The sequence below is a fragment of the Eulemur rufifrons genome, chromosome 8, assembly GCF_041146395.1.
Source record: "Eulemur rufifrons isolate Redbay chromosome 8, OSU_ERuf_1, whole genome shotgun sequence".
NCBI lineage: Eukaryota > Metazoa > Chordata > Mammalia > Primates > Lemuridae > Eulemur > Eulemur rufifrons.
The window spans coordinates 43,305,577-43,312,596 of record NC_090990.1 but is presented as its reverse complement, the minus strand read 5'-3'; positions in this window follow the sequence as shown (position 1 = coordinate 43,312,596).

Below are 7,020 nucleotides of genomic sequence, written 5' to 3'. Positions count from 1 at the left end.
ATTGTGGCCCTAGAGCAACCAAAAGGCTCTGCCGCTTGCCTTATTGCCTATAATTATTTTGCTTGTTTCTATCCCTAAAACAGGCCTTTTGTTGCCAATGGAATGGGCCTTTTCTGACATTCTGCTATCAAGGACAAGAGTCCCTGGTGGTGAGGACTGTGTTGTCCCGCTCATTGCTGGGCAGCGCCTAGCACGGTGCCTCACTCAGGGTAATCCTCAGTACTTGTTGCAGGGATGAATGAATCAGTTGATAAATTGGTAAATCATGATTGTTAGTTCACATGCTAAGACTCTGGGTTTTGGCTCCCTGTGACTTTTTAGTTCTATCAGTCATCCATTCTCACATGTAGGTGTCTCTTTGTGTGCTTTCCTGGCACTCCTTGCAAATGACTCACCCGGAGCCTGGTGCAGGTTCCTCTGGACCGATCCATGTGAGAGTGAGCATAATGCATCATGTCTACTCATCTCGGGGCTCAGAAACTTTCTCAAAACAGAAAGCCACCTGGAGGCCCAGGTGGGCCCTCTCCCTAGTGCCCCACCTGCCTAAGCATCAGGGCTGGGATTCCTAGCCCCGCAGTAAGTGCCTCCACCCTGCACCAGGAGCAGAATCTGGAAAGCGTGGCATGTTTTCCTGTGTCTTAGCTCTGTGATGGTGGATGTTGTTGAGCACCAGAGCAGCATGATGAAAGATGGGTATTTCAAAGAGGAATCTGGAATAGTTGTGTGGAGGGTCTTGGAGGCTGGAACAATGGAGGCAGGTGGCTAGCTCCTTCCCTAGAAGCCCTCCCTGAACCTTGCATAGGCTTCTGCCATTTGAGAATGACTGAGAGTCACATATAAAACCACACAGTGGAGGGAAAAGCTCTGGACATGCATTCTAATCCTTGCCTTACCGTGTACTAGGCATGTAACCTTTAACAAGCCCTGCGGCTGTCTGTACCTCCGTTTCCTCATCTGTCCAGTGGGGCAAGTTCTCCCTGCTGGGGATTATTTTGTTGGACGTAGTAAAGTCTGAACCAGAGGATAGCTGTGGAAGAGGCTGGAGAAAGATCACTCACGCTCCATGAGACAAACCGTTAGTGTTATTGCAAGGCAGTGAGAAGCTATATATAGGATATTCTAATATAGAGTTTCCCTGGATGAGATGGCTTCTTATTCCAGGGAGAAAAATTAGTTCTAGCCCAAGGCTAGTCATTAAATCAGCAAAATGATTTTCCTTTTTTTTTTTTTTCTGGCCTCAGTTTCCTTCCTATTCAAGATGGATGTTAGATTAAATGACCTTTAAATTCCCTAGGGGCACGTCGGGAGAGATGCTAAGTTCAGTTAATTTGTGGATAGCAGAGTAACTACATGGAAAGGAGGTCTCTCCCCATCTTTGGGAAAGGAAATCACATTTCCCGATGCTGCTCTCTATCGGTACTTCCCTTCCCTACCTCATTTAACTGTCACACACCCTGTGAGGCACAGTCAACCCTAGGGGATGCTGAGGCTCTATCAGGCTTTATTACCCTCGCTCCCCTGGGAAGAAAACAGTCTCAGAGAATGTCAGGGCTTGAATTGTACCCCCTCCTGCCTCCAGATTCATATATTGAAGTCCTAACCTTCCAGGACCTCAGAATGTGATTTTATTTGGGAAAAGGGTAATTGCAGGTAGAGTTAGTTAAGATGAGACCGTTACAGTGGGTTCTAATCCAGTATGACTGGAGTTCTTATAAAAAGGGGAAATGTGGACAGACAGACAGGGAGAAGCCATATGGAGATAAAGGCAGAGGTCAGGATAATTCTTCTACATGCCAAGTAATGCCAAAGATTGCCTGCAAACCACCAGAGGCTGGAGGAGAGGCCTGGGACAGATTCACCCTCACAGTCCTCAGAAGGAAACAACCCTGCCCACACCTTGACCTCAGACCTCCAGCCTCCTGAACTGGGAGACAATAAATGCTGTTGTTTACGCCACCCAGCGTGTGGCAGCCCTGGGAAACTAACACAGAGAGGCTAAGCCACTTGCTCACGGTCATGAAGCTGGTAGTCACATATGGGCCTATGTCATTCCAAACCTGTGGACTTGTCACCTGTACTCACTCCTAGCTGGGGATGTCAGGAGTGGGGCGTATGAAGGGACAGGGCCAGCGAGGGTGCTCTGGAGCCCATGTCTGACCTGAGCATCCTCCCCCCTGGCCACTGCCGGTTCTCTCTGCTGCCTCAGGGAGGGACGGAGTCAGTGAGGACCGAGGGCCCTTCCTTCTTCCTCTGCCTTCTTTCTGGCAGCACTGGAGCCGGCAGCAGGGAGGCAGACAGCCTCTGACTTGGCCAACTTCCCCAAACAGTGGCCTCCCGCAGTTAGAGTGTGGCATCCCCCTGCCGAGGAACCAGATGCTCCGCGTCGGAATATGATGTCACGGCAGGAAGGGATGTGTGAGCAAAGGTAATCAGCAAAGAAGCTGCTCAGGCTAATGTCTCCTTTTGTCTAACAGCCCACGGCTCCAGGCCCAGGCGGTGGAGAATTGGCAGTTTACCCTGGGACTTGTGTGCGCTTACTTATGAAACCCGAGATGCACTTCTCTGTTGACAACACAGAACTTGATAGGCACTTGGGCAGGAGACCCCACACATCCCACCAAGGGTGGGGAAAGGGCAGTGAAGGAAGGGCCTTCAGGGAAAAAATGGTCCCTTCCTGAGCACCTGCACTTTCTCACTTTACCCTCCTATCTTTCTACCCTGCAAGGTGGCTGTAACCATCACTCTTTACTCTGGGGAGAAAACAGGCTCACAAAGGTGAAGTGAGTTTTCCAAGTTTCTGCAGCAAGGAGAAGGACACCGAGGGTGAAAGACTGATCTGTCTACTTGCAGCACAGACCATAAGACAAAGCAACGGGCGTGATTCTGGCTGTCTTTCTCCTTGCTCCTTACCCTAGAGGGCTAGCAGAGAACCGAGAAAGCACACAGCACCCCAGAGAGAGTTGGCTATGGATTTTCTTCCTAAACTGCAGATGTGACCACATTGTAAATTTAGTGAGTTCCTCCTGCAGACTCCTTAGCTCCCTCCCCACCCTCCTACCCCACCCCTCGGGGCTCTCCCCACGCAGACGCAGACAGACGGCAGTGCCAGCATCCCTAGACCACACTTCCCTGGACATGCTCCCCACTTCTTTGCCCAGGCTGCTTCTGCTCACTCGGCGTGCTCTCCTCCTGCGCTAGTCTTCCCATCTGCTGGAAATCAGCCTTCTTTGTGTCACCTTCCCGGGTGCTCCCCGTCATTTCTATCCAGGTCTCCAGTGCTGTGACAGTATCATAGCACGGGGACTGTGAGCAGAAGTCTGGAGCCAGACTGTCTGCCTTTGGGCCTTTTCTCTGCCACTTCCTAGCTGTGTGATCTTGGGGAAATTGCTTAGCCTGGCTGTGACTTCCTGTGAAATGGAGGTGAAGTGCTTACTCTATTAGGTTATTGGAAGGATTAAAAATGAAGAGCTTATAAAGCGCCCCATTTAGTGCATTGGACTACTTGTAATTGTGTCTCTTTTTTTTTTTCTTTCTTATTCTTTTTTAAGATAGAGTCTTGCTCTGTTGCCTGGGGTTCAGTGCCATGGCATCAGCCTAGCTCACTGCAACCTCCAACTCCTGGGCTCAAGTGATCCTCCTGCATCAGCCTCCCGAGTAGCTGGGACTACAGGCACGTACCATGATGCCTGGCTAATTTTTCTATTTTTACTAGACATAGGGATCTCGCTCTTGCTCAGGCTGGTCTTGAACTCTTGAGCTCAAGGGATCCTCCCACCTCGGCCTCCCAGAGTGCTAGGATTACAGGCGTGAGCCACCTCACCTGGTCTTGTGTGTCTTGTTTGTCTGCCCCATTGGACTGTGTGCTCCCTGAAGTTGAAGCCTGTGTTGTCTTTCCCTCTGTAGCCCTCATAGTTCCTAGAATGTGACCTAGTGGCTGACCGATGACTATTGGTTAAACAGATACATACAGAACACAAAGAAATGGCCAGATTTACAGTGGTACTGTCATGCTTGTATCAAGCATCAACCAGTTGATAACAACATTCATAATAGAATTAGCTAAAATACTTAGTGAGCAGTTACTGTGTGCCAGGTACGGTTTTAAACACTTTGCCTGGTAATGCATTCAGTTGTCTCAACAACCCTCTGAAGTTGTTAGTATCATTTTCATCACCATTTTATGGACAAAAAAAACCCCAAGGTTCATGGGGTTTCAATGATTTCCCTATGATTACACAGCTAGAATGTATCAGGCTGGATTCAACCCGGACTACCTGGCTCAGAGTCCATGCACATGGCCACTCCATCATGCCACTTCCAGGGAAGGTGTGATGGCAGTGAACAGCCCAGGGAAGAAAGAGGAGGGTGCTAAAACAGCAACAGTGCTGAGAGGCAGGACAGAGTGGGGGAGACAGGAAGGGCTGTGTTTGGAGCAAGGAGGTAGGACTGAGATTTTTACTGCAAATGGCCCTAGTATATTCTTTACTTTCTCTGTGAGTCAGTCCAGTTGTCTTACAGGAAATAAGATAGAGCAGATGGCCATGGATGCAGCAGGTGTGGTCCTGCCTGAGAACAAGAAGATGGATGAGAGGGAGGCTTGTTTTGTGCTGCGTTCCTAGCATCTAGCAGAATGCCTGGCAAGTAGTACATATTTAATACATGGCAGTTGAATGAATGAATGGGGATTCAGGAACTCTAGGACTCAGTAGCATGGACAGGTATCCAATTCCCATTCATGTTACTTTAAACCTTTTTTCATCTATATGCCAGAAAGCCCAAGTTAGGGGAGAGGATGCGTATCTTTCTGTGATGAGATTTTTGCTTATCTGAGAAGCCCACTACTCCCATCATTGGCTCACGCACAGCCTTCAGGACTCCCGCACTCCTGGAGCTCCAGCGGGTGGCATTGCTGTGAGTAATGAAGCCCCCGGATGGTCTCGGTGGTGAGCAAATATTAACACTTTGAATCAATTGCGCCTTCTTGATGATGGGGAAAACTGTTCAGAGGCTGGCAGAGAGTTATTGCCCATGCAACAGTCGAGCGTGGGTGATATAGTGAGAGCGGGCGGCATAAATGAGTTTAAGGCAAAGATGGATTTGCACTTGGAAACTGAAATCATACAGTGGGGTTTGCTGGTGGAATTGCAAAGTACACCTGGAAGAATGCCAAGAATAATGCAGATGGGCCACTGGCTCACTTTGCCCGTGCTTTCCATCGTGGCCAACTATAAAATGGGAAAATTAATAGTACCTACCTCATAGGGTAGTAAGTTGGAGTAGATGAGTTAATTCAAATAAAGCACTTAGAACAGTGCTGAGCACGTAGGAAGCACTCAATAAGCGTTAGCCAGCATTACTACATGCTACACACCCTTAACACGACTAAGAATTAGACGGACTGGGTCATATTGTGCTCACAAATCTAACAGCACGATGCTCTGCTGTGCAATGTGATAGGTTCTGTGATGGCGAAAATACAAGGAAGGCATCATGCAACTCAGAGGAGGGGTTTCCTGGGCTGGACTTGGATAGTCAGAGAAGGTCTCCTTGATAAAGTGGCTTGATGGGAGAACTGACAAGGAGGAGATGGTCAAGTGGAGGACAGGGAAGAGGATGCTCCCAGGCAAAGGGGAAAAGTGGCGTATTGGTATGCAAAGACCTGGATGTAGGAAACAGCATGTCTACTGTGGGAACTTGAAATCCAGGCTGGCTAGAATATGCAGTTGGTGGGTGTATTAGTTTTCTAAAGCTGCCGTAACAAAGTTCCACAAATTGGGTTGGGGTTGGGGATGGGCATAAGGCAACAGAAATTTATTTTCTCACCCTTCTAGAGGTGAGAGGCCCAAAAGCAAAGCGTCAGCAGGGCCGCGCTCTCTCTGAAAGTTCTAGGGAAGGTTTCTTCCTTGCCTCTTCTAGCTTCTAGTGGATGCCAGCAATCCCTGGGCTTGTAACACTCCAGTTTCTGCTCTGTCATTACCTGGCTGTCATCTGTGTGTGTGTGTGTGTGTGTGTGTTTTGTCTTCTAGTAAGACACCAGTCATTGGATTAGGACCCACCCTGATCCAGGATGATCTCATTTTAACTTCATTCATTACATTTGCAAGGACCCTATTTCCAAAATCAGGTTACATTCTGAGGTTCTGGGTAGATGTGAATTTTGCAGGGACACTATTCAGCCCGGTAGAGTGGGAGTGGCCAAGGGGAGGAGTAGAAATAAAGGAGGGTGAAAAGGAGGCAAACCAGATTATGAAAGGATTCATAAGGAAAAATAATAAACATCCGTGAGTACTCACAGTGCATCAAGAACTATGGTCAGCACTTACACGTGTGATACACAGACTCCCTTTGGAGGAGGGAGAATCAGGCTGAGTGAGGCCAGAGGGAACAGTCAGAGCTCAGAGTTTACAAAGTGTGTCATTAGTCAGGGTACCCAGAGGGAAACAGATGGCATGCTTAGATTAGGGTGGCTCCAGGAGGGTTTAATGAAGGAATTGTTTAAGGAGCAGGGTGTGGGGAAACCACACAATATAGAGCCAAGTGCCAGGCTGCTACCACCCTGAACCTGGTGGTGGAAGAGCAGGTATTGGACCCAGAACCAGAAAGCCATGTGAAGAAGCCACCTGGAGCAGAGCCGTGACTTCTGGTTGAATAGGGTAGACAGCCCAGGTTGACCACACAGGGAGGGAGCCAGCGGAGGTGGTGCGCTAACTTCTTCCCTCTGGTCTTTAATTGAGACCCCGTTGGCCCCAAGGGGAAGCCAGAGGATAAGAGTAGTCCACTTGGATCCACCTCCTGGGGCCCTGAGCTGAGTGGAGAAGACTGAAGCGTGGATCTGGAGGGACAGACAGAAGACATCTCACACTGGAACACTGATAATAAGGCAGAGCCTGAGAGCCAGAAAATGGGAAAGTCAGGTTGTGATGAGGAAGACAATAGAACCCAACGTTGAGGATACATGTGGGCTCCGTGCATGCAAGTCACTTGCTCCAGCTCCATCTAGCTGTGTGACTTTGGGCATAC